The following is a 27276-nucleotide window of genomic DNA, read 5'->3' on the forward strand; positions in this document are numbered from 1 at the left end:
TTTTTGTTTAATAGAAGATCACATCTACTCGCATGTACCAGCACCTTACAGTTTATTGATGTTAATTCTATTTAAGTAATAAGATTGCTAACGATGTTTGACTTTAGCCGGTGTTTTTTAGAACAAATTGCTTACTCTTCTGTAAGGAATACGCAGTACGTGCCTTTGTCAGTCATTGCTCACCATACCTGTAACTTTCTTATCTAACTCACTTCCTCAAATGGTGAAGGTCCACAAACATAAATGAAAAAAAGCCTTGTTGTAGATGAGGTGCACAAAAAAGCAGCCCCTGATAGTGTATAACACATTTGTACTATTGCAGAGACACATGTAACATATATATATATTGTATATATATATGAAACAGAAATAGAAACAGAAACAGGAATCGCTTACTCACCTGGAGAATCTCTGTAGGAATATCTAGCATTTATCAATGGAAATAAAAGCTGCTTTAATACAGTGCATGTTCAAACTCAAACCCTCAGCTGCTGTTCTTGTTTGTTTTGGGACAAATTGCAACTGAGCATCGCATGAGCCGTTACGTACCCTTATCTGTTAGGGAATTTCAAGGGAGGAGTTAGGTCAGAATGGGTAGGCTGCAAAACAACAAGTAAAGATTTATTCCAAGATGAAACGTTGTGGCGATTTTCTTATCTTTTCAGCATGGACTAAACTTTTACGTGTTCCTTATATGCTATATATGTATATATTAGCACCAATGTCGTTCTTAAAAACTAACATGAAATTGTCAGGGACATTCAGCTATATACAAAGACGAGACAGACAAAGTAATAATTCTGTATTAACGTGGCCTACATATTGACGCAATGATCGAACTAACTGACATGTTCTGATTCAGATCTCCTGCAGTTCATGCCAATTAGAACAATAGCAATGCTGAGTCCTCCCCACCCTACTGAGCACAAATTCAGCTGCTCTCCAGTTCTGTTCTGCATGTTTTTTCATTGCAATTGAGCTTGGAGCTGGAGATGATCTCCATACAGTTCTGTGTTAACTAGCCCGCACTTGCGTGCTAATTTACGGGTTGTGGCAAATGCTTTTCTATAGTTCATATACATGACGGCAACCTGTTACCGAGGAACCTGAGAGGTTTAAAAGCCTCACGAGCCAGGCAGGACTCAGACCTACAATCTTCTGATCCAAAGTCAGGCGCGTTATCCATTACGCCACTGGCCCATAGAACATGCGCTTGCACTCCACCACAGAGAGCTCTACACTGCTACTAGTAGTACACTTCCCCATCTAAATTTTCACAGCAAGAAACTTGTGTTTCCTACTATTTTTATCAGGTTTAAAATGTCATCTCCTTAAAACAAAAAAAGTGTTGATGTGTCGTGCTGAAATTCCGATTGATTTTGAATTCAAAGAAAAAAGGTTTTCTTCCAAAACACCATGAAATTGTCACATCTTGCAGACAATAGGTGTATTCCATGTTGAAAAGAGAAGAAAGAAAACCATGGAGCCTTTTACAGGTGTGAGGCTTCTTCAGGTGTGAGAAGACCTCACAGCTGAAACGCTGTGTTTCCGTTCTTCTCTTTTCAGCATGCAATAAACCTATTACTTGTTCCTTTGCAGCCGAGGCATGCTGACGTAGCTACCCAGCTGAACATCTTGCAGACTCTACAGTACTTCTCTCCTGTAGAAGTAAAGCAGGGCTTGCTGGGTGAGCTTTTGCTCCGGTAAATTAGGTCACGTGTCATGTTAAATCACTTCTTCTAAACACAACATTTGCTGGTGCTAGCTTTCCCCATGAAAAGAGACATTTCCCTTACAGTACATGACATATCGTTTTTATTCTATCAATAAATATAGAAATTAAACAAAAGAAAAAATGGTGTCGCCAAAGAATGCACAGCTCTGTCGCCTTGGGGAGGTGTCAAGGGCATTGAGCTCCTTGGACATGAAAAGTGCCCGATAAATGCCATTTCTCATCATTTCTCTTGGCGTCAGTTCTGCTATTAAATGGGAAAGAGGCAACGGGCTCAGAGATTATGTTAAGTGCACACCGAGCGCAGATGTGTCCAAGTGTCTGTAAAAGTGCGGTGCTCCCTAGTGGCTTAAAGTGCCTGCCTAGTAAGCAGGCGATCCTGGGTCTGAATACCAGCTGTGCCTCTCTCCGTGTCTTGTTGTGCCAAATGTATCATTTCAGACAAACATGTACAGCTTTGTTCAGTTTAATGCAAGAATTCATTTCCTTTCTGGAATAACTTGTTTTTGAAGAAATCCATACATTTTGTGAAAGATGAAATCCATTTCTTGGTTGTCAGTGAAAAATTATTGCTGGCTACGAGAAGCGCAAACGATTGTTTTCTTTGACCATAAACCTGCAAATGTAGGGAGCACAAAAGACCGTCAGACTCTGTGGTGCAATCGGTTAGTGCATTTGGCTGTTAACTGAACAGTTGGTGGTTCAAGCCCCTCCAGTATGCGTGTCTCAGTTTTTCCAATGTAAACATCATCACCATCGCTAAAGAAGATGGCGCAGAAGGCTCCACAGCCGAAACGTTGTGCTTCTTTTCTTCTCTTTTCAGCATGGAGTAAACCTTTGCTTTATCCTTTGCAGCCTAAGCATGCTGACGCAGCTACCTTTCTCTTAACGCGCCTCAATCATTATTCACCAAAACGATCAGCAGAATAAGTCGCCTTTGTGGTGATGTCACTCCTCTGCTTCACAAATGTCCTTAGTGACGGGCCATTTCTTTCTGCCATTTTTCCGGAGCGGTTATTGATTGCTCCATCATTTCCCTCTTACTTTCCATCACTAGATTGAAAAAAAAAACAGAAACAGGCTGACAGGACGACAATCAAATTGCAAAAACTCATCAAAGCACTCGATAGAGTATTTGAATCCACAAGTAGCTACGAGCAACTTTGTCCTGGCTTGCATGAAAGTCGGAAAATGTCAAAAAGAAAAAGATGGTGGCTTTTTCATATTCGTTCTTTTATTTTTAGTTCGTTGCTTCTTCTGTCCATTGTCCTCCTGCCTGGCTCTTGACCTGTTTGAACGCACACAGTAGACTTTCATGCAGGGGATTTGTCCTGAGCCTCTGTGAAAGACCCACCCACCCCCATAAATAACTGCTCTAGAAACACATGAATGCAAAACTAAACCACAGCTTAAAGAGGAGCTTGTCATGACCGCCAGGCAGTTAAGACCAACTCTTAAGCGATCTAATCAGCACCAGCAGTGGGTGATTATTAACAAACGCCGCCGCACGAGTTAACCCACCTGCACACACTCCACCGTGCGGTACGCAGTGCTATTTTTACCATCTTTACCTGCTTCCCGCTGGTATTGAGTCTACTCCTTGAGAGCTCTACCTGGCGTTTTTTCCATTACCTCGTTTATTCTGGATATTGGACTCCCCTTCTGCCTTTTTGACTTTGGACCTCGCCTCTCACCTCGGACTGTTTGCCACCAGTGTTCTCCCTGGATTACGACTTACCTTACGCCTCTTGACAACGAAACAAAGCAAAGCAGAGCAAAACAAAACGAACAAACGAAAACCCTCACGTCCCGCACTTGCATATAACGCCGTTACGTGCCCAAGCGGTATTGTACGTCATCCTAGCACTGCACCCCGGGGCGTATGGTATATGGGAACGAGCACACACCACAAATCGTCTCGAATCACTCCCTACAGCTGTAAGGCACCTTGAAGCGTGCGCCCCCAACATTCTTCTTTGCGCATCTGTGAAAGGTAAACTCTTGAGCAAACTCTGAACCAGCTCTAAGGAAACTAATCCGATTAGACGTTACTTTGACTCATCCTTTAAGGGACCCTTGTTAATTGGAGAATCCAATGATTTCGAATGAATTCTGTATGCGTTAAAAGACAGCTATACACAGAAAACATGCAGGACACTTCTCATGATGTTTCCCGAGCCGAAACACAGTGCGTTTTTCCAAGCCATCTGACAAAGCCCGCCCACTGAAAACTGCAGCAGATCGTGTAAAGACGTTCAACTTTGTAACTACTGCACGCACACACAGGAAGCAGAATAAATTCCTCTTTTCAAACTGTCAAAGGTTTGCTTTGCGAACACTGCAGGACATCGCACAATCGCTTTTGAACGGGGATAAACGATTTCTTATGGGGCGCAGTAAGTACAGACGTTTAAAAAGCTCCACTCATGCCGACGATGCAGCATGAAGAAGCGCAACCCAACGTTTGACAGACAAAAGCCGGGCGCCGCTACGAGCAATATGAAATCAAACTGACAGCACACGGCGTTTCGCGCTGACACAAAAGTAATCTCGACAGACGCTGTTCTCTGCATAACGCTGAAAGAGCTAAAGAGCGTTTCTGTTGAGACGTAACAAGCTCGTTTCTTTCTACCATGATGTCACCATGACAAAATCTGTCTTTAAACACCTTGCTCAGTTTCTGACGAGACTGTCAAAAATTGCTTTCGCCGATTCTATTGCAAACCGGTGGAAGCGGGGTATTGGGAAAAGTTTTCAACTAGCAATAATCGCGCCTCGGCTAAACCTCACAGGCTCCGATACTGCCACTGCGCAAAGCTGACGGTTGCCAGGCAACCGCGGGGATCCTATGGAAATCGTTATCAATCGTCTCATGGCATGTCGTTGCTGTAACGCTTCATATTTGTCGTCTTCTTCTTCTAGCTTGAGGTTTTGAAGAATTTCATGACAGACAAGGGCTCCGTCGGGAACAAAGGGCGTTGTGAGAAAACCGTTGCTTATTTTCAGCAGCAGAAATACAACCCTTTAAATACAAGATGAGAGAACAATGACGAAGGGCATGCCGGGAGGAACTCATGCACTACAGAGGAAAGGGGGCGGGCATGTACAGTTCACATTCAAGCCACAAGTACTCTTCTCGGATGTTGCACAAACAAATCCTACCGTCTTGAAAGCATTGCAGCATGTTTGTGTCCCACTTCCCGTGGCTGCAGGACGACTGACACGAACGGACAAACACAATCTGTGGCGTTTAGCGTGACATAGTCTTGCAGGCATCGTGCTGTCTCACTGCAATACTATACCGCTGGAGGAAACAGTCCATCTGACCATGAAACTCATTTGAACGTCTAGCTACAGCAACTAACAATATCATGATTTATTCAGGATGTGTGGAATCAGCACGTCCCGGAGACAGCTTCCGAAATCGTGAGCATTCTCTGGTGTCGAACTGTGTGTCGAACTGGAGCCTCACTATTTGCATATGTGAGGCTCCAGTTATACATCGAGTGTTACATTAAATGACAAAAATGAAGAGAGTTAAAGCAGCTGGAGAGGTTTTCTTACAACTTTTGAGCTGACACAGTTTTGGAAAATGTTTCCTTCACGCTGCACTGTACCACATAGGCAGCCAAGAGTCTCCAAAACAAAACAGAATGGACAGATAGGAGAAAATTCCCAGTCGTCCTGAAGCTCCCAAAATCCAGCACTGAGCGTAAACAAAGTGTCTAAGTAGCATTGGAATGCTAACCCTAACCCTAGCTGGAGTTTGAGCAATCCAGCACTGAACGTAAAAAGATGAGTCAAAGTAAAGTCTAATCGGATTAGTTTCCTTAGAGCTGGTTCAAAGTTTGCTCAAGAGTTTACCTTTCACAGATGCGCAAAGAAGAATGTTGGGGGTGCACGCTTCAAGGCGCCTTACAGCTGTAGGGAGTGATTCGAGACGATTCGTGGCGTGTGCTCTTTCCCATATACCGTACGCCCCGGGGTGCAGTGCTAGGATGACGTACAATACCGCTTGGGCACGTAACGGCGTTATATGCAAGTGCGGGACGTGAGGGTTTTCGTTTGTTCGTTTTGTTTTTCTCTGTTCTGCTTTGCTTTGTTTTGCTTTCCATCGCGTTGGTAAGAGCGTAAATAAAAAGGCGATTCCTGCGTCTACCACTAATGTAAGAGCTATTTCAAGTGCGGCGTGGTGCGGCTTTTCAAATGCTCAACAGGATGACTTCGCATGCACGCGTGCTTTCATGCAGTCGTGTGTGCAACCATGTCCTCTTACGTGCAAACGGGCGTGGTTTCATGTATGCAAAAAACTTTCCTGGGCTCTTCTGAAGCACATAAAATTATTTGGAGATATACCTTTGTCTTGTTTTCCTCTTAGGCTCTAGAATTGATAACTTTTTTTTCATTTTTGGCATTTTTCATCATTTTCCAGAAAGTGGTTGCAAGCCCGATATCATGCAAAGAAACTTCAGGATTCAGGGACCAGTCAATGGATTTTTTTCAAAGTTGGATTTTTGCACTCTGTGGACCAAGAGATGTTGTTCTATAATGTTTTTTTTTTCAAATTTAAAAATATCATTTTTTCATGGAGCTTTGAAGGGGATGGATTCACCCTCCTTTAGCCAGGAAAGAGCTCCAGGAGCCTGGGTAGGATTCTAGCTTTCTCCCCTTTCAGGCACCTGGCACAGAAGACATCATTTTTTTCCTTAAAATCTTTTTTTTTGTGTTTCTTGTTGTTCCAAACTTAATTTTAATCACTTTTAATTAGAGATTTTATTAAAAATAGTGCAAAAAATGACTAATTTCACAAAAAATAATGTAATATAAAACGGATGTTTTTAACTTTATTGTAGTGTTTTAGAAACTAATATGTCTTCAAAAATGGTTGTTTTTCACTCCTAGGAATGAAAGCTGTTGTTATATGATGTTTATTTTCAAATTTAGAAAAATCAAAGGATTCTAGCTTTCTCCCCTTGCAGGCTTCGGACACAGAGAACCTCATGGTTTTCCTAAAAATCATTTTTTTTATGTTCCCTGGTGTTCCAAACTTAGTTTTAATCAATTTTAATTTGTTATTATGTTAAAAACAGGGTAATAAATTTCTAATTGGACTATAAATAATGTCATATTGTGTGCTATAAAACTGATGTTTTCAACTCTATTCTAGAATCAACTAATAGAGAATTGAAATTATAAAAGGGCATAAGAAGACATTACCAACAACGACCACAAGATGGAGATATTGTCTAGAGATTACCAACAACGACCACAAGATGGAGATATTGTCCAAAGAGACAAGAAGGGCAAAGCCGCGATAAGGTAAAATCATTTTTGAAAGAGATTGCTGTCAGAATGCACATCCGTATCCCAGACAGAATCTCTAGTAAAATATGATCATTTGTGAAACAGGCAAATGAGTGTCTGCTACAATATGATTGCTACATATCTGCATTTGTTGGTTTTTAAGGAGTAAGAGTCCAGGGGGTTTAAACCTGCGATCCAGTGTGTTGAAGTATTTCACAAAACTACCCCTAGCACATCAGGAAATAAATCCTCATAATGATTATTGCCCTGGGCATGTACCAAAAAATTAGTGAGCATATATATATATATCACTGTGTTGAAGCTAGAGAGACAGAATACCTGCAAACACATCCTAAATACAGTGTTCCTGCACCTTTGATCTCATCCAGAATGTATCGTTTTTTGAAAGGGATTGCTGTCAGAATGCACAACTGAATCCCAAACAGAATCTCTAGTCAAATATGATCATTTGTGAAACAGGCAAATGAGACTCTCAGGTGCCCATTGCTCATTTTCAGAAACATTTATGCAATACTTTCACCATGCGTTGAGCAATAGGGATTAAAGATACCAGAGGTAAGGTTTAAAAGTGATTCTGAGGTGCAACACATCAGCGATACAGCTAGACATCTGAAATGCGGGGTTTGAGAGCCCTTCAGGGAACACCGTACCCTAAAGTCAGGGAGCTCAGAGGTGACTTGTTCGGCTTTCAAATCATCTCTCCGTGGAAGCGCTGAGATGCAGCTGTTTAAGGCTTAGAAGCAGCTGACTGTTTCACTACCTAGCTGATCACTGTCAGTCAGGGAGCTCAGAGGTGAAAAGCCTGTCTGAGAGACAATTCGCCATCGATCAGTTCAATATGTTCCGTACCAGCTCGGCGCACCTGAGATCATCCTGAGATAGCCGTGTAGCTCAGATGAGTGAGAGCGTGTGTGTGTGTACCACCGTGATTGGATGCCGGTCCTTCTCAGGTCACAGTAAACCTTCTGCTGCCTAACTTCCCTAATTTTGGGGATCCCTTTGAAAAAGCAAAGGAAAACAAAACTGGCTCTTCATCAGCGTGATCGACCTCATCTAGTGTGCCCCAGTGGCCTAATGGATAAGGCACTGGCCTCCTAAGCCAGGGATTGTGGGTTCAAGTCCCATCTGGGGTGCTCCTGTCCCATTTTGAGCATACAAATGTCCTTGCAATTTGCAAAGCTGCAACCCCACCTTACTCAGTGAGCGTCTCTGCTTTTCTCTCACATAGAGTTGGGAGAAAAACTTTTGTAAACAGCCCTTCGGAATGATGTGGATTTCTGCATGAATGGCTCCTAACATGTGATCTTATCTTTATCTAAGTCATAATAATTAATAAAGAGAGTCTGATTTAACAAACAACACACGCCCAACATTTGACATTGCTGTTTCTTTATTGACCAAATGGTTTAAACAATCAAGGTCATTGATGGAAAAAGTACGTGAACCCTTATATTAAGGAGCTAGTGGAACCTCCTTTATGACAAAAACCTCAACCCCCACTTTCTGTAGCGGCTGGTCAGACCTGAGCAGCGGTTAGGAGGTATTTTGGCCTATTCGTCTATGCAAAACTGTTTCAGTTCATGTATATTTTTGGGATGTCTTGCGCTGAACGGCCTGCTTCAGATCACGCCACAGCACTGCAATGGGATTGGGGTCAGGACTCTTACTTGGCCATCCCAAAATACGGAATTTCTTCTGTTTCAGCCACTCTGTTGTTGATGTACTCCTTTGTTTTTGTCATGTTGCATGACCCAGCGTCTTTCGAGTTTTAGATCACAGGCAGACACCCTGACATTCTGCTGTAGAATTTCCTGATACATCTTGGAATTCATCGGTCCCTCGATGATTGCAAGCCGTACAGCTTCCGCCATGCTTCCCAGGTGGGATGAGGTTTTGGAGTTGGTATGCAGTGTTTTGTTATCTCCAAACATAACGCTGTGCACATTTACCAACAAGTTCAACTTTTGTCACATCTGTCCACAGAACATTGTTCCAGGAGTTGCTGTGGGACATCCATGTGGTCTTTAGCAAACTTGAGAGGGGCAGTGGTGGTTTTTTTTGGGGGGAGAGCAGTGGTTTCCTCCGTGGTGACCTCGCATGATCACCACTCCTGTTCAGATTTCTTCTTATGGTGGACTCATGAACACAGACGTAAGACAAAGTCAACCACCTGTTCGCTAGATCCCATCCCCACTCAGCTAGTCAAAGATTCCCCTCAAAGGACTGGCAGGACCTATAATTAGTATGATGAATGCATCGCTTGCGTCAGGTGTTGTACCTGATCAATTTAAGGTAGCGGTTGTTAGACCGCTCCTTAAGAAGTCAAATTTGGATCCACAAGTTCTTAACAACTACAGGCCTGTCTCAAAGGTCCCATTTCAATCTAAAAGTCTTGAGAGAATAGTTGTTGCCCAACGTCAATCGTATCTGGATTCAAATAATATACTTGAGAAATTTCAGTCTGGTTTCTGAAACTGCATTAACAAGAGTCGTAAATGATATTCTCTTAGCTACTGATGCGGGGAATGCAACAGTGCTTGTGCTTCTAGATCTTAGAGCTGCCTTTGACACGGTTGACCTCTCTGTTTTGTTACACAGGCTTGAGTTTGAGGTTGGCTTATCTAGAACCGTCCTTCAGTGGTTTACATCACATTTTACTCATCGTTTTCATTATGTTCAAATATCTAATAATTGTACTGCTTCATCAATGTCACCAGTTCAATTTGGGGTACCAGAAGATCAGTGCTGGGACCAATATTGCTCTCTCTCTCTACATGCTGCTGCTAGGTAGGATAATATGAAAAAATAATATGAACTTTCATTCATATGCTGATGACACTCAAATAAACATTTTGTTTACACCAAACGACAACTCTTCTATTATCAGTTTAGTTAAATGCATTAAGGAAGGAAATACTTGGATGTGTGAAAACGTTTTGTTACTCAACTCTGAGAAAACTGAGGATCTGTTGATCGGAGGCAACAATACTGATAGGACTACTATAACTTCAGCACTTAACTCAGAGGATTTAAACATTTGCCTCATAAGAGACAGCACGTTACCTAGGCGGCATATTAGACACAAGGCTCTTAACAACTTGCATTGTTAAGTGCCTTGGGAAGCCCTTGTTGTGAAAGGCGCTATATAGAAATACATTGATTTGAACTGAATTGACAATGTAAAATGTTGTGTGTGTTGTTTGTTAAACAAGACTGTCTTTATTTATAAAAAAATAAAAGGAATTTGCTAGGAATGCAAACGTTAGGTTGCGCTTCTTCATGCTGCATCGTCGGCATGAGTGGAGCTTTTTAAACGTCTGTACTTACTGCGCCCCATAAGAAATCGTTTGTCCCCGTTCAAAAGCGATTGTGCGATGTCCTGCAGTGTTCGCAAAGCAAACCTTTGACAGTTTGAAAAGAGGAATTTATTCTGCTTCCTGTGCGTGCGTGCAGTAGTTACAAAGTTGAACGTCTTTACACGATCTGCTGCAGTTTTCAGTGGGCGGGCTTTGTCAGATGGCTTGGAAAAACGCACTGTGTTTCGGCTCGGGAAACATCATGAGAAGTGTCCTGCATGTTTTCTGTGTATAGCTGTCTTTTAACGCATACAGAATTCATTCGAAATCATTGGATTCTCCAATTAACAAGGGTCCCTTAAAGGATGAGTCAAAGTAACGTCTAATCAGATTAGTTTCCTTAGAGCTGGTTCAGAGTTTGCTCAAGAGTTTACCTTTCACAGATGCGCAAAGAAGAATGTTGGGGGCGCACGCTTCAAGGTGCCTTACAGCTGTAGGGAGTGATTCGAGACGATTCGTGGCGTGTGCTCGTTCCCATATACCATACGCCCCGGGGTGCAGTGCTAGGATGACGTACAATACCGCTTGGGCACGTAACGGCGTTATATGCAAGTGCGGGACGTGAGGGTTTTCGTTTGTTCATTTTGTTTTGCTCTGCTTTGCTTTGTTTCGTGGTCAAGAGGCGTAAGGTAAGTCGTAATCCAGGGAGAACACTGGTGGCAAACAGTCCGAGGTGAGAGGTGAGGTCCAAAGTCGAAAAGGCAGAAGGGGAGTCCAATATCCAGAATAAACGAGGTAATGGAAAAAACGCCAGGTAGAGCTCTCAAGGAGTAGACTCAATACCAGCGGGAAGCAGGTAAAGATGGTAAAAATAGCACTGCGTACCGCACGGTGGAGTGTGTGCAGGTGGGTTAACTCGTGCGGCGGCGTTTATTAATAATCACCCACTGCTGGTGCTGATTAGATCGCTTAAGAGTTGGTCTTAACTGCCTGGCGGTCATGACAAGCTCCTCTTTAAGCTGTGGTTTAGTTTTGCATTCATGTGTTTCTAGAGCAGTTATTTATGGGGGTGGGTGGGTCTTTCACAGAGGCTCAGGACAAATCCCCTGCATGAAAGTCTACTGTGTGCGTACAAACAGGTCAAGAGCCAGGCAGGAGGACAATGGACAGAAGAAGCAACGAACTAAAAATAAAAGAACGAATATGAAAAAGCCACCATCTTTTTCTTTTTGACATTTTCCGACTTTCATGCAAGCCAGGACAAAGTTGCTCGTAGCTACTTGTGGATTCAAATACTCTATCGAGTGCTTTGATGAGTTTTTGCAATTTGATTGTCGTCCTGTCAGCCTGTTTCTGTTTTTTTTTTCAACCTAGTGATGGAAAGTTAGAGGGAAATGATGGAGCAATCAATAACCGCTCCGGAAAAATGGCAGAAAGAAATGGCCCGTCACTAAGGACATTTGTGAAGCAGAGGAGTGACATCACCACAAAGGCGACTTATTCTGCTGATCGTTTTGGTGAATAATGATTGAGGCGCGTTAAGAGAAAGGTAGCTGCGTCAGCATGCTTAGGCTGCAAAGGATAAAGCAAAGGTTTACTCCATGCTGAAAAGAGAAGAAAAGAAGCACAACGTTTCGGCTGTGGAGCCTTCTGCGCCATCTTCTTTAGCGATGGTGATGATGTTTACATTGGAAAAACTGAGACATGCATACTGGAGGGGCTTGAACCACCAACTGTTCAGTTAACAGCCAAATGCACTAACCGATTGCATCACAGAGTCTGACGGTCTTTTGTGCTCCCTACATTTGCAGGTTTATGGTCAAAGAAAACAATCGTTTGCGCTTCTTGTAGCCAGCAATATTTTTTCACTGACAACCAAGAAATGGATTTCATCTTTCACAAAATGTATGGATTTCTTCAAAAACACGTTATTCCAGAAAGGAAATGAATTCTTGCATTAAACTGAACAAAGCTGTACATGTTTGTCTGAAATGATACATTTGGCACAACAAGACACGGAGAGAGGCACAGCTGGTATTCAGACCCAGGATCGCCTGCTTACTAGGCAGGCACTTTAAGCCACTAGGGAGCACCGCACTTTTACAGACACTTGGACACATCTGCGCTCGGTGTGCACTTAACATAATCTCTGAGCCTGTTGCCTCTTTCCCGTTTAATAGCAGAACTGACGCCAAGAGAAATGATGAGAAATGGCATTTAACGGGCACTTTTCATGTCCAAGGAGCTCAATGCCCTTGACACCTCCCCAAGGCGACAGAGCTGTGCATTCTTTGGCGACACCATTTTTTCTTTTGTTTAATTTCTATACTTATTGATAGAATAAAAACGATATGTCATGTACTGTAAGGGAAATGTCTCTTTTCATGGGGAAAGCTAGCACCAGCAAATGTTGTGTTTAGAAGAAGTGATTTAACATGACACGTGACCTAATTTACCGGAGCAAAAGCTCACCCAGCAAGCCCTGCTTTACTTCTACAGGAGAGAAGTACTGTAGAGTCTGCAAGATGTTCAGCTGGGTAGCTACGTCAGCATGCCTCGGCTGCAAAGGAACAAGTAATAGGTTTATTGCATGCTGAAAAGAGAAGAACGGAAACACAGCGTTTCGACTGTGAGGTCTTCTCACACCTGAAGAAGCCTCACACCTGTAAAAGGCTCCATGGTTTTCTTTCTTCTCTTTTCAACATGGAATACACCTATTGTCTGCAAGATGTGACAATTTCATGGTGTTTTGGAAGAAAACCTTTTTTCTTTGAATTCAAAATCAATCGGAATTTCAGCACGACACATCAACACTTTTTCTGTTTTAAGGAGATGATATTTTAAACCTGATAAAAATAGTAGGAAACACAAGTTTCTTGCTGTGAAAATTTAGATGGGGAAGTGTACTACTAGTAGCAGTGTAGAGCTCTCTGTGGTGGAGTGCAAGTGCGTGTTCTATGGGCCAGTGGCGTAATGGATAACGCGTCTGACTTCGGATCAGAAGATTGTAGGTTCGAGTCATGCCTGGCTCGTGAGGCTTTTAAACCTCTCAGGTTCCTCGGTAACAGGTTGCCGTCATGTATATGAACTATAGAAAAGCATTTGCCACAACCTGTAAATTAGCACGCAAGTGTGGGCTGGTGAACACAGAACTGTATGGAGATCATCTCCAGCTCCGAGCTCAATTGCAATGAAAAAACATGCAGAACAGAACTGGAGAGCAGCTGAATTTGTGCTCAGTAGGGTGGGGAGGACTCAGCATTGCTATTGTTCTAATTGGCATGAACTGCAGGGGATCTGAATCAGAACATGTCAGTTAGTTCGATCATTGCGTCAATATGTAGGCCACGTTAATACAGAATTATTACTTTGTCTGTCTCGTCTTTGTATATAGCTGAATGTCCCTGACAATTTCATGTTAGTTTTTAAGAACGACATTGGTGCTAATATATACATATATAGCATATAAGGAACACGTAAAAGTTGAGTCCATGCTGAAAAGATAAGAAAACCGCCACAACGTTTCATCTTGGAATAAATCTTTACTTGTTGTTTTGCAGCCTACCCATTCTGACCTAACTCCTCCCTTGAAATTCCCTAACAGATAAGGGTACGTAACAGCTCATGCGATGCTCAGTTGCAATTTGTCCCAAAACAAACAAGAACAGCAGCTGAGGGTTTGAGTTTGAACATGCACTGTATTAAAGCAGCTTTTATTTCCATTGATAAATGCTAGATATTCCTACAGAGATTCTCCAGGTGAGTAAGCGATTCCTGTTTCTGTTTCTATTTCTGTTTCATATATATATACAGTATATATATATATATGTTACATGTGTCTCTGCAATAGTATAAATGTGTTATACACTATCAGGGGCTGCTTTTTTGTGCACCTCATCTACAACAAGGGTTTTTTTTTCATTTATGTTTGTGGACCTTCACCATTTGAGGAAGTGAGTTAGATAAGAAAGTTACAGGTATGGTGAGCAATGACTGACAAAGGCACGTACTGCGTATTCCTTACAGAAGTGTAAGCAATTTGTTCTAAAAAACACCGGCTAAAGTCCAACATCGTTAGCAATCTTATTACTTAAAAAGAATTAACATCAATAAACTGTAAGGTGCTGGTACATGCGAGTAGATTTGATCTTCTATTAAACAAAAATGCAATTACAGCTCTAAAAAGGTCAACCTAGATTTCTGTAACAGATCTGTTCAGGTCATCGCTGTTTCTCTGACCTTGTGAGTCTTTGGAATTTTAAAAGTGTATTTTGCTTGCCTTTCGTGTGGTCTGTGTACAAGTCACTGTGGCGTATGCGGTCCTACACAGCCTTGCTATAGACGTGACGAGCCTCCGCTATGTTGCAATGGAGAACAGGTTCAGTACGGAGCTGCCGAGAAAATTCAGCTGGAAAGCTCGTTGCAGAAAAGCATCGTTATCTGTGTCCAGCGGCAAAGCGTCCTTCGTGGGTGCCGAAGAATCGATTTCACAGGCTGCGGGTCCAGGCGATTTAGAGTGCTAAAGGTCCCAGCGAAAATGAAACGGCGCTAGTCCTTTTACACGCACGCACGCAACCAAATGCAAAGGACGCCGTAGTCGACAGGATTTGAACCTGCGCGGGGAGACCCCAACGGATTTCAAGTCCGTCACCTTAACCACTCGGCCACGACTACAGCGAGCGCCGCGGCCGCTGCCTTCTTGCTACAATCGAACAGGGAGTGCGAGGCGGCCGCGGCAGCGGAGGCAACTTTTTTCAAGTTCGCTCTCCGTTTAAGAAACCTTTTACGCCATACGTGCAAGCACACACACACACGGCGTTAAGTCAGAGGACTTAAGGGTGGCTTCAAGTTGGAATGATAAAGTCTCCCCGTTCGGACATGAAAACAGAACGTTCTTAGACAGAAAGCAATCAACAACGGAGACATGTGGACGACGATTTTAGTCACTGCACTTTGAATAGCATTTTTACTCCAGTTACAGGAGATGCACCAATGGCCCTTGACCTACGCTCTTACCAATGCCTTGAACATTCAAACAAAACAGCCCTCAAGTCCTGCGGTTTAATATAACGCTGTTACGTGTCGAGGCAGTATTTGACTCTGTCCTACCGTTGAGACACGGGGCGTATATGGAAACGAACACATGCTACGGATCGTCTCTAATCGGTCCCTACAGCTGGAAGGCTCCTTGAAGCGTGCACCCCCATCATTCATCTTTCCGCATCTGTGAAAGGTAGACTCTTGAGCAATGTTTGAGCCAGCTCTAAGGCAACTAGTGCTATTGGACAGACGCCTCTGGAAGATCCTAAGAGTCTCTTAACACCACTTCCAGCAGCAAGCTTAATTGTTCGCTGGAGGTCTCCCACCCAGGTACTGACCAGGCAAAGAATCACCAGTACATTGAATGAGGAAGTTAATCCTGAAATCCAATTACATATCTCAAGGTAAGACAAATCCATAAGAACATGTCTTAGTATTACTTCGTTTACATTAGTATGGCACTGAGTTGGAGCTCCTCTTTAAGCTGTGGTTTAGTTTTGCATTCATGTGTTTCTAGAGCAGTTATTTATGGGGGTGGGTGGGTCTTTCACAGAGGCTCAGGACAAATCCCCCGCCTGAAAGTCTAATGTGTGCGTTCAGACAGTCACAGGTCAAGAGCCAGGCAGGAGGACAATGGACAGAAGAGCCAACGAACTAAAAATAAAAGAACAGATATGAAAAAGCCACCATCTTTTTCTTTTTGACATTTTCCGACTTTCATGCAAGCCAGGACAAAGTTGCTCGTAGCTACTTGTGGATTCAAATACTCTATCGAGTGCTTTGATGAGTTTTTGCAATTTGATTGTCGTCCTGTCAGCCTGTTTCTGTTTTTTTTTTCAACCTAGTGATGGAAAGTTAGAGGGAAATGATGGAGCAATCAATAACCGCTCCGGAAAAATGGCAGAAAGAAATGGCCCGTCACTAAGGACATTTGTGAAGCAGAGGAGTGACATCACCACAAAGGCGACTTATTCTGCTGATCGTTTTGGTGAATAATGATTGAGGCGCGTTAAGAGAAAGGTAGCTGCGTCAGCATGCTTAGGCTGCAAAGGATAAAGCAAAGGTTTACTCCATGCTGAAAAGAGAAGAAAAGAAGCACAACGTTTCGGCTGTGGAGCCTTCTGCGCCATCTTCTTTAGCGATGGTGATGATGTTTACATTGGAAAAACTGAGACATGCATACTGGAGGGGCTTGAACCACCAACTGTTCAGTTAACAGCCAAATGCACTAACCGATTGCCACAGAGACTGACGGCCGCTTGTGCTCCCTACATTTGCAGGTTTATGGTCAAAGAAAACAATCACTTGCGCTTCTTGCAGCCGGCAATCTTTTTCCACTGACAACCAAGAAATGGATTTCATCTTTCACAAGCTGTATGGATTTCTTCAAAAACAAGTTATTCCAGAAAGGAAATGAATTCTTGCATTAAACTGAACCAAGCTGTACATGTTTGTCTGAAATGATACATTCGGCACAACAAGACACGGAGAGAGGCACCGCTGGTATTCAGACCCAGGATCGCCTGCTTACTAGGCGGGAAAAGGCGAAGTGCTGCTTCTCCTTTCCTGGTGCTATAAATACGCTAAATCACTTGGCCCTGCTGCCATGGAAATGAGTTCTTCAGATAACCACACATCTTGCGTTCACGCCTCTTGTGCTCTACTTATGCCTTTGAAAACCTAATGAATAAAGCTGAAAGAACCGACACGATATGTAGGTGCTCTTAAAGCACGCAGTAAAGAACTGTTAACAGCAAGGGTTTCAGTGGGTTAACTGAGGAGAAGGCGTGATCGCTAATTGTTGACTTTTTATTTGGTGTTAGAAACACTCTTACTGTGCATGACGTGCAACAAATGTAGCCACAGAAATTGCATCACGCTTTCATGTATGCTATTGCAGACACCAACGTTGCCTAGATAGAAAACCGAAATAGCCGTGGGTTTGCTTGCTGGTCTGAAGGATCTCTCTTCGAATCGCTATCATTTGTCAATGGAAGTAAAAGGCGCTGCACAGAGAGGACCACTGTCGTGAGGCCGGTTAGCTCAGTTGGTTAGAGCATCGTGCTAATAACGCCAAAGTTGCGGGTTCGAGCCCCTTACTGGCCAGATCCTTTTCTCCTCTCTTACCAAAGCTGTTAGGTTCCTTTCCGTGGTGAGATGGGTTGTCATGCAACGCTGCCACATAGTGCCGACAGACAATTAAATGACAAAAATGAAGAGAGTTAAAGCAGCTGGAGAGGTTATCTTACAACTTTTGAGCTGACACAGTTTTGGAACTGCACTGTACCTATATGGTACGCTGCACTGTACCATATAGGCAGCCAAGAGTCTCCAAAACAAAACAGAATTGACAGTCATATAATGTCCATTAACCCCGGTTTTAAACGCAGCATCATGTCTGCCATCATAAGAATATGAGTCCAATATTTTAGAATATAGTCAGAATGACTTCTAACCTTACCTGTGGTGTCTTTAATCCCTATTGCTCAATGCATGGTGTACGTACTGCATACATGTGTCTTGAGAATGAGGAATGGGCCCCTGAGACAGTCATTTGCCTGTTTCACAAATGATCGTATTTTACTAGAGATTCTGTTTGGGATTCAGATGTGCATTTGGACAGCAATCCCTTTCAAGAAATGATACGTTCTGGATGAGGACAAAGGTGCTGGAACACTGTATTTAGGATGTGTTTGCAGTGATTGTGTGTCTCCTGCTTCAACGCAGTGATATATAGATGTGCTCCTGTAATTTATTGGTACAAGCCCAGGGCAGTAAGCAGTCTGAGGATTTATTTCCAGACGGCATAGAACAGTGAAGCAGTGAAGTAGTGCAACACACTGGATCATTATATTATTAGAATCTATTCTACTTAAATTATTACATTATACACAACTTGAGTTCATTTTAAAAATTAAAAGGTAATGAAAGGAATGCATTTTCATGAGAAAGATAATACCGATATGCATGTGATAATCTTCCTTATATCATGTCGTGCATCATTTGGACACTTTGTGGGCTTGAAATACAAAGAAAATCATGTTCTATGGTACAAGACAAATACAAAACTTAAGCTTTTATTTTAATTAGATTTGTTTATTAAGCATAAGCAATCATTTATTACATTAATATATGTGAAAATGACATTTTAGCACCATAATATTACATACAGGTCTCTAGCTTCAACAGTGATATATATATATATATGCTCAGTGATTTATTGGTACATGCCCAGGGCAATAATCAGAATTAGTATTTATTTCCATACGGGCTACAGGTAGTGTTGTGAAATACTTCAACACACTGGATCGCAGATTTAGACCCCCTGCACTCTTACTCCTTAAAAACCAAAGAAATGAAGATATGTAGCAATCACATTGTAACAGGGGTGACAGTGACTTAATGCTTATACTAGTGGACTTCTGGTACCTTTAGGGTACGGTGTTCCCTGAAGGGCTCTCAAACCCCGCATTTCAGATGCCTAGCTGTATCGCTGATGTGTTGCACCTCAGAATCACTTTTAAACCTTACCTCTGGTATCTTTAATCCCTATTGCTCAACGCATGGTGAAAGTATTGCATAAATGTGTCTGAAAATGAGCAATGGGCACCTGAGAGACTCATTTGCCTGTTTCACAAATGATCATATTTGACTAGAGATTCTGTTTGGGATTCAGTTGTGCATTCTGACAGCAATCTCTTTCAAAAAATGATTTTACCTTATCGCGGCTTTGCCCTTCTTGCCTCTTTGGACAATATCTCCATCTTGTGGTCGTTGTTGGTAATGTCTAGACAATATCTCCATCTTGTGGTCGTTGTTGTAAATGTTTTCTTATGCCCTTTTTTTATTTCAATTCTCTATTAGTTGATTCTAGAATCTCTACAATAGAGTTGAAAACATCAGTTTTATAGCAGACAATATGACATTATTTATAGTCCAATTAGAAATTTATTACCCTGTTTTTAACATTATAACAAATTAAAATTGATTAAAACTAAGTTTGGAACACCAGGGAACATAAAAAATGATTTTTAGGAAAACCATGAGGTTCTCTGTGTCCGATGCCTGCAAGGGGAGAAAGCTAGAATCCTTTGATTTTTCAAAATTTGAAAATAAACATTATATAACAACAGCTTTCATTCCTAGGAGTGAAAAACAACCATTTTTGAAGACATATTAGTTTCTAAACATTTTTGCAATTTACGTTGCATTGTCCAATGTGATGTTGTAATACAGTTTAGAATACAGTAAGTCTAAACTGTATCAGCTTTATTTATGGGTTGCAATTTAGAAAAAGTCAAAAACCGCACTCAAAATGCAATTTAGAGCTTTCTGGCAAGAGGAGACACCCAAATTATAATGTAACATGCCACTGTTTGTGCATGAACAAAGTTATACTGCAATTTTCCTTAGATACGCGATTAAAAAAAATAATTTTTTTGAATCCCCGGCCGAACACATTCCATAAGAATCAGCGCTTTTATACAGTATATCGCCTTTAAACACATATATTTAAACACGCGTTTACGATTTAAATCAAAACGCGATTCAAATCAATATAAATGTTTATTTTGTAACGCATAGGTGACTATTCATTGTTATTAAAAAGACGTAAATTCGATCATGTTGTGATATTTAGAAATATAAATTTGTTTTGATGCGAGTGAGGTTTTATTTAATCTCTGACCAAGGGAAATGTTTCATTTTTTCAAAGAAATGTTTGTTAAAAATTAAAGTCATAGTTCCATGAGATTCAACCATAGACCATGTGACATAGGAGTCAGGAACCTAACCCACAGCACCACCAGCGCAGACACATGCTGAGGGCTGAAAAAGCACTACAGAAACATTATCGACTATAAAATAATGTAATTAGGCACAGAAGAAGTTTACAGCACAGTACAATAATAAATGCTGACCATGACTTTAGAAGCATAAATTACCTTACACTCAATTTAAACACAAGCTGTCTTTAGCCCTCTAAGCTGGTTCATACAGAAATGTAGAGAACCAGGCTCAGAACACACAGCTTCATTAGCGAATACATATGCAGAACAACTAGAGAAGATGTTTTACAGAGGATGGATTTTTAGAAACATCCCATCAGTGACATCACTGAAGTCAACTCCTAGGTAACTGTCGTGTGGATAGTTTCACAAGAATCAGACAAAGGTTTAAGCATCGCTTATTTTAGATAAAACTGCAAAAAAAAAAAAACAACCCATAATGTACTTCTTTGCGGCTCTGTTTGCCCAAATCATATATTCACAACGTGAAATTAGAAAATAATATTACGTAACCAAAAACCGCAATATGGAAACAGAACCTGTGTAATTGTTGACAGATGATGTACTCGTACCATTTTTACAAGACGAACTACAACATTTAAAAAATGACTTGTATGTACTTGATATCTCTAATCAATCCACTGCACTGCATTAAAACAAAACAAAAACTAAAACGCCCTGGGCATACCGTTTCGCGCTTCTTATCAGTTGCTCAAAAGCAATTTGACCGTATGAAATGCATAATATAAACCTAGAAACATATACGTGAGGAGTATTTACATAGTATCGGTGTCAAGACATACCTCTCAAATACTGTAAATCAAGTTAAAAATATCTCAAGACCGATTCTGGTCATAATGAAACCATGTTTCGTGTATGTTTTCTTTAAAGTACCGAGACCAGCCATATACTGTATGTTTATGTTCCAAAATTAATATCGTTTATGGCCTTCACACGCGTTGCAGCATGCTCCTATTCTTTTTATGCTCAGGCACTAAGATTTCCCTTCAGTGGTAAAATTCCATATAAATATTCAATACTTAAACGGGCACAATTAAGACATTAAATATACATATACATATACAAACTGTATACAGTACAGTTTGCATACGGTAATATGTTTATGTTCCTAAATCAACCTCTTTTATGAGCATGTGAAAGGCATGGTGAATCGATTCTCAAAAATTACTGTACTTTGCATGATTGGAAAAAAATGCGTGATTGCGAAATGCTGTGGTGTTACTTTTACAAAGACGGTCAATGAAAAAAATAATGTGGACCAGGGCAATACTTTGAGTTTACAGCTTGTCCAAGGTCATTTATGATTAATACTATTAGTAATATCTTCATTAAAGACTTTGATGGCTACAGCTCAAACATGAGAAGTTGAGCTTTATTAGCTCCACCTTGCGGAAATTCCAGATACTATTATTTTGCTAGCGGTATTTACCGGTAACTCGTGGTATTTACCGGTAACTTGTGGTAGACTGCGTACAGCGTACGCCCGCGCATTTTGAATGGCTGCATCTGTAGCAATCATATTGTAGCAGACACTCATTTGCCTGTTTCACAAATTATCATATTTTGCTAGAGATTCTGTTTGGGATACGGATGTGCATTCTGACAGCAATCTCTTACAAAAAATGATTTTACCTTATGCCCTTCTTGCCTCTTTGGACAATATCGCCATCTTGTGGTCGTTGTTGGTAATGTCTAGACAATATCTCCATCTTGTGGTCTTTGTTGGTAATGTTTTCTTATGCCCTTTTTTATTTCAATTCTCTATTAGTTGATTCTAGAATCTCTACAATAGAGTTGAAAACATCAGTTTTATAGCAGACAATATGACATTATTTATAGTCCAATTAGAAATTTATTACCCTGTTTTTAACATAATAACAAATTAAAATTGATTAAAACTAAGTTTGGAACACCAGGGAACATAAAAAATGATTTTTAGGAAAACCATGAGGTTCTCTGTGTCCGATGCCTGCAAGGGGAGAAAGCTAGAATCCTTTGATTTTTCAAAATTTGAAAATAAACATTATATAACAACAGCTTTCATTCCTAGGAGTGAAAAACAACCATTTTTGAAGACATATTAGTTTCTAAAACACTACAATAAAGTTAAAAACATCCATTTTATATTACATTATTTTTTGTGAAATAATTAAATTGGCTTATTTCTCTCGCATTAAATTGGCTACAAATGCAAGAATTCAACCAGATATTCTTGTAAAATGTATACTGTTGCATTGCAGTTAGTTAATGTAGTTAGTCCATAGTCAGCAATCTAAACTTTATTGTTAAGCTTTAATGATTGATGTTGTACCAGTAACCTTTAGAAATACTATAGTACTTCACAAATGCTTTGTGTGTTTGGAAATCTTTTGAGTAAAAGCCTTATAAAAATAGGTTTAGTTTTTACAGGACATCACAAAGAAATAGGATGGTATAATTCTTATAATTGCTTAGTGATTGTATTTGGAAGATTATGCACTAAACAGACTTCAGGGATGCCAGTGGATCATTGTGCTATTTGGAATTATTCCAAAAATCAAGTGACCTCTTTGCTGTAGTATTTTTAGTATTATTTATTTAGTATTAATAAAGAATAGATTTATTAAAGTCATGCGATGTGCAAGCAGGATATGTAAAATAATTTAAAATAAAGTTTTTTATTATTGTTATAGAGAAACATGATCAGATTTTCCCTGGTTCAGAAAAAAGACGATTAAAATCTGTAATCTTTCCACTTGTATGTCATCAGACATTAACGAGTACAACCCCCCTCTCTGCCGGAGTGCTGGCTGTGATGAATTAAACCAATTTCACAGGTATTTTCAAAGTAGGAAGTACAGTGTTAACTAGTAGATGGCCTCCTCAATGAAATCACTTCAACATGCTAATGCGTTGGTGTAACAGTCCCGGCGTGGCAAGCTTCCAATGTCAACTCGACTCGATTGGAAGACAATGAACGTATTTTAGCCCTAAATGAATTAACAGCAAACATGGTTTACATAAAAGACATTTTTCCAAGAAAGTTTATAATAATACGATCTATAGTTGAAATCTGAGCCTAAATATAAAGAAAAAAGCATTTTCAGAGAGCAATCACGCTGTGTTTATGTAGAAAAAGCGATTAGGCTTATGAGCAATCTAATTACCTATTCGCTTAAAACGCTATATAAAATAAAGTTTATTTAAAGATGAATGATAAGTGTCGCAGTTTAAATAATTTTCGTAGTAGGGCTTGGACAGATTCCAAGTGCATTTTTGCAATTTAAGTTGCATTGTCCAATGTGATGTTGTAATACAGTTTAGAATACAGTAAGTCTAAACTGTATCAGCTTTATTTATGGGTTGCAATTTAGAAAAAGTCAAAAACCGCACTCAAAATGCAATTTAGAGCTTTCTGGCAAGAGGAGACACCCAAATTATAATGTAACATGCCACTGTTTGTGCATGAACAAAGTTATACTGCAATTTTCCTTAGATACGCAATTAAAAAAAATAATTTTTTTGAATCCCCGGCCGAACACATTCCATAAGAATCAGCGCTTTTATACAGTATATCGCCTTTAAACACATATATTTAAACACGCGTTTACGATTTAAATCAAAACGCGATTCAAATCAATATAAATGTTTATTTTGTAACGCATAGGTGACTATTCATTGTTATTAAAAAAACGTAAATTCGATCATGTTGTGATATTTAGAAATATAAATTTGTTTTGATGCGAGTGAGGTTTTATTTAATCTCTGACCAAGGGAAATGTTTCATTTTTTCAAAGAAATGTTTGTTAAAAATTAAAGTCATAGTTCCATGAGATTCAACCACAAACCATGTGACATAGGAGTCAGGAACCTAACCCACAGCACCACCAGCGCAGACACATGCTGAGGGCTGAAAAAGCACTACAGAAACATTATCGACTATAAAATAATGTAATTAGGCACAGAAGAAGTTTACAGCACAGTACAATAATAAATGCTGACCATGACTTTAGAAGCATAAATTACCTTACACTCAATTTAAACACAAGCTGTCTTTAGCCCTCTAAGCTGGTTCATACAGAAATGTAGAGAACCAGGCTCAGAACACACAGCTTCATTAGCGAATACATATGCAGAACAACTAGAGAAGATGTTTTACAGAGGATGGATTTTTAGAAACATCCCATCAATGACATCACTGAAGTCAACTCCTAGGTAACTGTCGTGTGGATAGTTTCACAAGAATCAGACAAAGGTTTAAGCATCGCTTATTTTAGATAAAACTGCAAAAAAACAACAACAACCCATAATGTACTTCTTTGCGGCTCTGTTTGCCCAAATCATATATTCACAACGTGAATTAGAAAATAATATTACGTAACCAAAAACCGCAATATGGAAACAGAACCTGTGTAATTGTTGACAGATGATGTACTCGTACCATTTTTACAAGACGAACTACAACATTTAAAAAATGACTTGTATGTACTTGATATCTCTAATCAATCCACTGCACTGCATTAAAACAAAACGAAAACTAAAACGCCCTGGGCATACCGTTTCGCGCTTCTTATCAGTTGCTCAAAAGCAATTTGACCGTATGAAATGCATAATATAAACCTAGAAACATATACGTGAGGAGTATTTACGTAGTATCGGTGTCAAGACATACCTCTCAAATACTGTAAATCAAGTTAAAAATATCTCAAGACCGATTCTGGTCATAATGAAACCATGTTTCGTGTATGTTTTCTTTAAAGTACCGAGACCAGCCATATACTGTATGTTTATGTTCCAAAATTAATATCGTTTATGGCCTTCACACGCGTTGCAGCATGCTCCTATTCTTTTTATGCTCAGGCACTAAGATTTCCCTTCAGTGGTAAAATTCCATATAAATATTCAATACTTAAACGGGCACAGTTAAGACATTAAATATACATATACATATACATATACAAACTGTATACAGTACAGTTTGCATACGGTAATATGTTTATGTTCCTAAATCAACCTCTTTTATGAGCATGTGAAAGGCATGGTGAATCGATTCTCAAAAATTACTGTACTTTGCATGATTGGAAAAAAATGCGTGATTGCGAAATGCTGTGGTGTTACTTTTACAAAGACGGTCAATGAAAAAAATAATGTGGACCAGGGCAATACTTTGAGTTTACAGCTTGTCCAAGGTCATTTATTATTAATACTATTAGTAATATCTTCATTAAAGACTTTGATGGCTACAGCTCAAACATGAGAAGTTGAGCTTTATTAGCTCCACCTTGCGGAAATTCCGGATACTATTATTTTGCTAGCGGTATTTACCGATAACTCGCGGTATATACCGGTAACTTGTGGTAGACTGCGTACAGCGTACGCCTGCGCATTTTGAATGGCTGCATCTGTAGCAATCATATTGTAGTAGACACTCATTTGCCTGTTTCACAAATGATCATATTTTACTAGAGATTCTGTTTGGGATACGGATGTGCATTCTGACAGCAATCTCTTACAAAAAATGATTTTACCTTATCGCGGCTTTGCCCTTCTTGCCTCTTTGGACAATATCTCCATCTTGTGGTCGTTGTTGGTAATGTCTAGACAATATCTCCATCTTGTGGTCGTTGTTGGTAATGTCTTCTTATAGATAGATACTTTATTGATCCCGTGAGGGAAATTGCAGTGCAACAGCAGCTTAACACACACAACACAGCCACAGTGTAACAAATTATATAATAATAGTACAATACTGTATATATACTGTATATATATATGAAACAGAAATAGAAACAGAAACAGGAATCGCTTACTACCTGGAGAATCTCTGTAGGAATATCTAGCATTTATCAATGGAAATAAAAGCTGCTTTAATACAGTGCATGTTCAAACTCAAACCCTCAGCTGCTGTTCTTGTTTGTTTTGGGACAAATTGCAACTGAGCATCGCATGAGCCGTTACGTACCCTTATCTGTTAGGGAATTTCAAGGGAGGAGTTAGGTCAGAATGGGTAGGCTGCAAAACAACAAGTAAAGATTTATTCCAAGATGAAACGTTGTGGCGGTTTTCTTATCTTTTCAGCATGGACTAAACTTTTACGTGTTCCTTATATGCTATATATGTATATATTAGCACCAATGTCGTTCTTAAAAACTAACATGAAATTGTCAGGGACATTCAGCTATATACAAAGACGAGACAGACAAAGTAATAATTCTATATTAACGTGGCCTACATATTGACGCAATGATCGAACTAAGTGACGTGTTCTGATTCAGATCCCCTGCAGTTCATGCCAATTAGAACAATAGCAATGCTGATTCCTACCCACCCTACTGAGCACAAATTCAGCTGCTCTCCAGTTCTGTTCTGCATGTTTTTTCATTGCAATTGAGCTCGGAGCTGGAGATGATCTCCATACAGTTCTGTGTTAACTAGCCCGCACTTGTGTGCTAATTTACGGGTTGTGGCAGATGCTTTTCTATAGTTCATACACATGACGGCAACCTGTTACCGAGGAACCTGAGAGGTTTAAAAGCCTCACGAGCCAGGCAGGACTCGAACCTACAATCTTCTGATCCGAAGTCAGACGCGTTATCCATTACGCCACTGGCCCATAGAACATGCGCTTGCACTCCACCACAGAGAGCTCTACACTGCTACTAGTAGTACACTTCCCCATCTAAATTTTCACAGCAAGAAACTTGTGTTTCCTACTATTTTTATCAGGTTTAAAATATCATCTCCTTAAAACAGAAAAAGTGTTGGTGTGTCGTGCTGAAATTCTGATTGATTTTGAATTCAAAGAAAAAAGGTTTTCTTCCAAAACACCGTGAAATTGTCACATCTTGCAGACAATAGGTGTATTCCATGTTGAAAAGAGAAGAAAGAAAACCATGGAGCCTTTTACAGGTGTGAGGCTTCTTCAGGTGTGAGAAGATCTCACGGCCGAAATGCTGTGTTTCCGTTCTTCTCTTTTCAGCATGCAATAAACCAATTACTTGTTCCTTTGCAGCCGAGGCATGCTGACGTAGCTACCCAGCTGAACATCTTGCAGACTCTACAGTACTTCTCTCCTGTAGAAGTAAAGCAGGGCTTG

General features: G+C 40.3%; 5 non-coding genes across 5 annotated transcripts; 2 read left to right on the forward strand and 3 right to left on the reverse strand.

Annotated features, from left to right (window-relative positions):
* Window positions 1-4409: 4409 nt before the first annotated feature.
* Window positions 4410-4551, reverse strand: LOC148630930 (U4 spliceosomal RNA). Its single transcript, XR_015934943.1, has one exon. It is a non-coding gene; the product is annotated as a U4 spliceosomal RNA (small nuclear RNA).
* A 3566-nt stretch (window positions 4552-8117) lies between these two features.
* On the forward strand, window positions 8118-8190 carry trnar-ccu (transfer RNA arginine (anticodon CCU)). Its single transcript has one exon. It is a non-coding gene; the product is annotated as a tRNA-Arg (tRNA).
* A 5122-nt stretch (window positions 8191-13312) lies between these two features.
* Window positions 13313-13385, forward strand: trnar-ucg (transfer RNA arginine (anticodon UCG)). Its single transcript has one exon. It is a non-coding gene; the product is annotated as a tRNA-Arg (tRNA).
* Window positions 13386-14945: 1560 nt separating this feature from the next.
* trnas-uga (transfer RNA serine (anticodon UGA)) lies at window positions 14946-15027 on the reverse strand. The gene has a single exon. It is a non-coding gene; the product is annotated as a tRNA-Ser (tRNA).
* Window positions 15028-26720: 11693 nt separating this feature from the next.
* trnar-ucg (transfer RNA arginine (anticodon UCG)) lies at window positions 26721-26793 on the reverse strand. Its single transcript has one exon. It is a non-coding gene; the product is annotated as a tRNA-Arg (tRNA).
* Between the last annotated feature and the right edge of the window lie 483 nt (window positions 26794-27276).

The sequence above is a fragment of the Lepisosteus platostomus genome, unplaced genomic scaffold (assembly GCF_059453375.1).
Source record: "Lepisosteus platostomus isolate fLepPlt1 unplaced genomic scaffold, fLepPlt1.hap1 Scaffold_85_H1, whole genome shotgun sequence".
Classification (NCBI taxonomy): domain Eukaryota; kingdom Metazoa; phylum Chordata; class Actinopteri; order Semionotiformes; family Lepisosteidae; genus Lepisosteus; species Lepisosteus platostomus.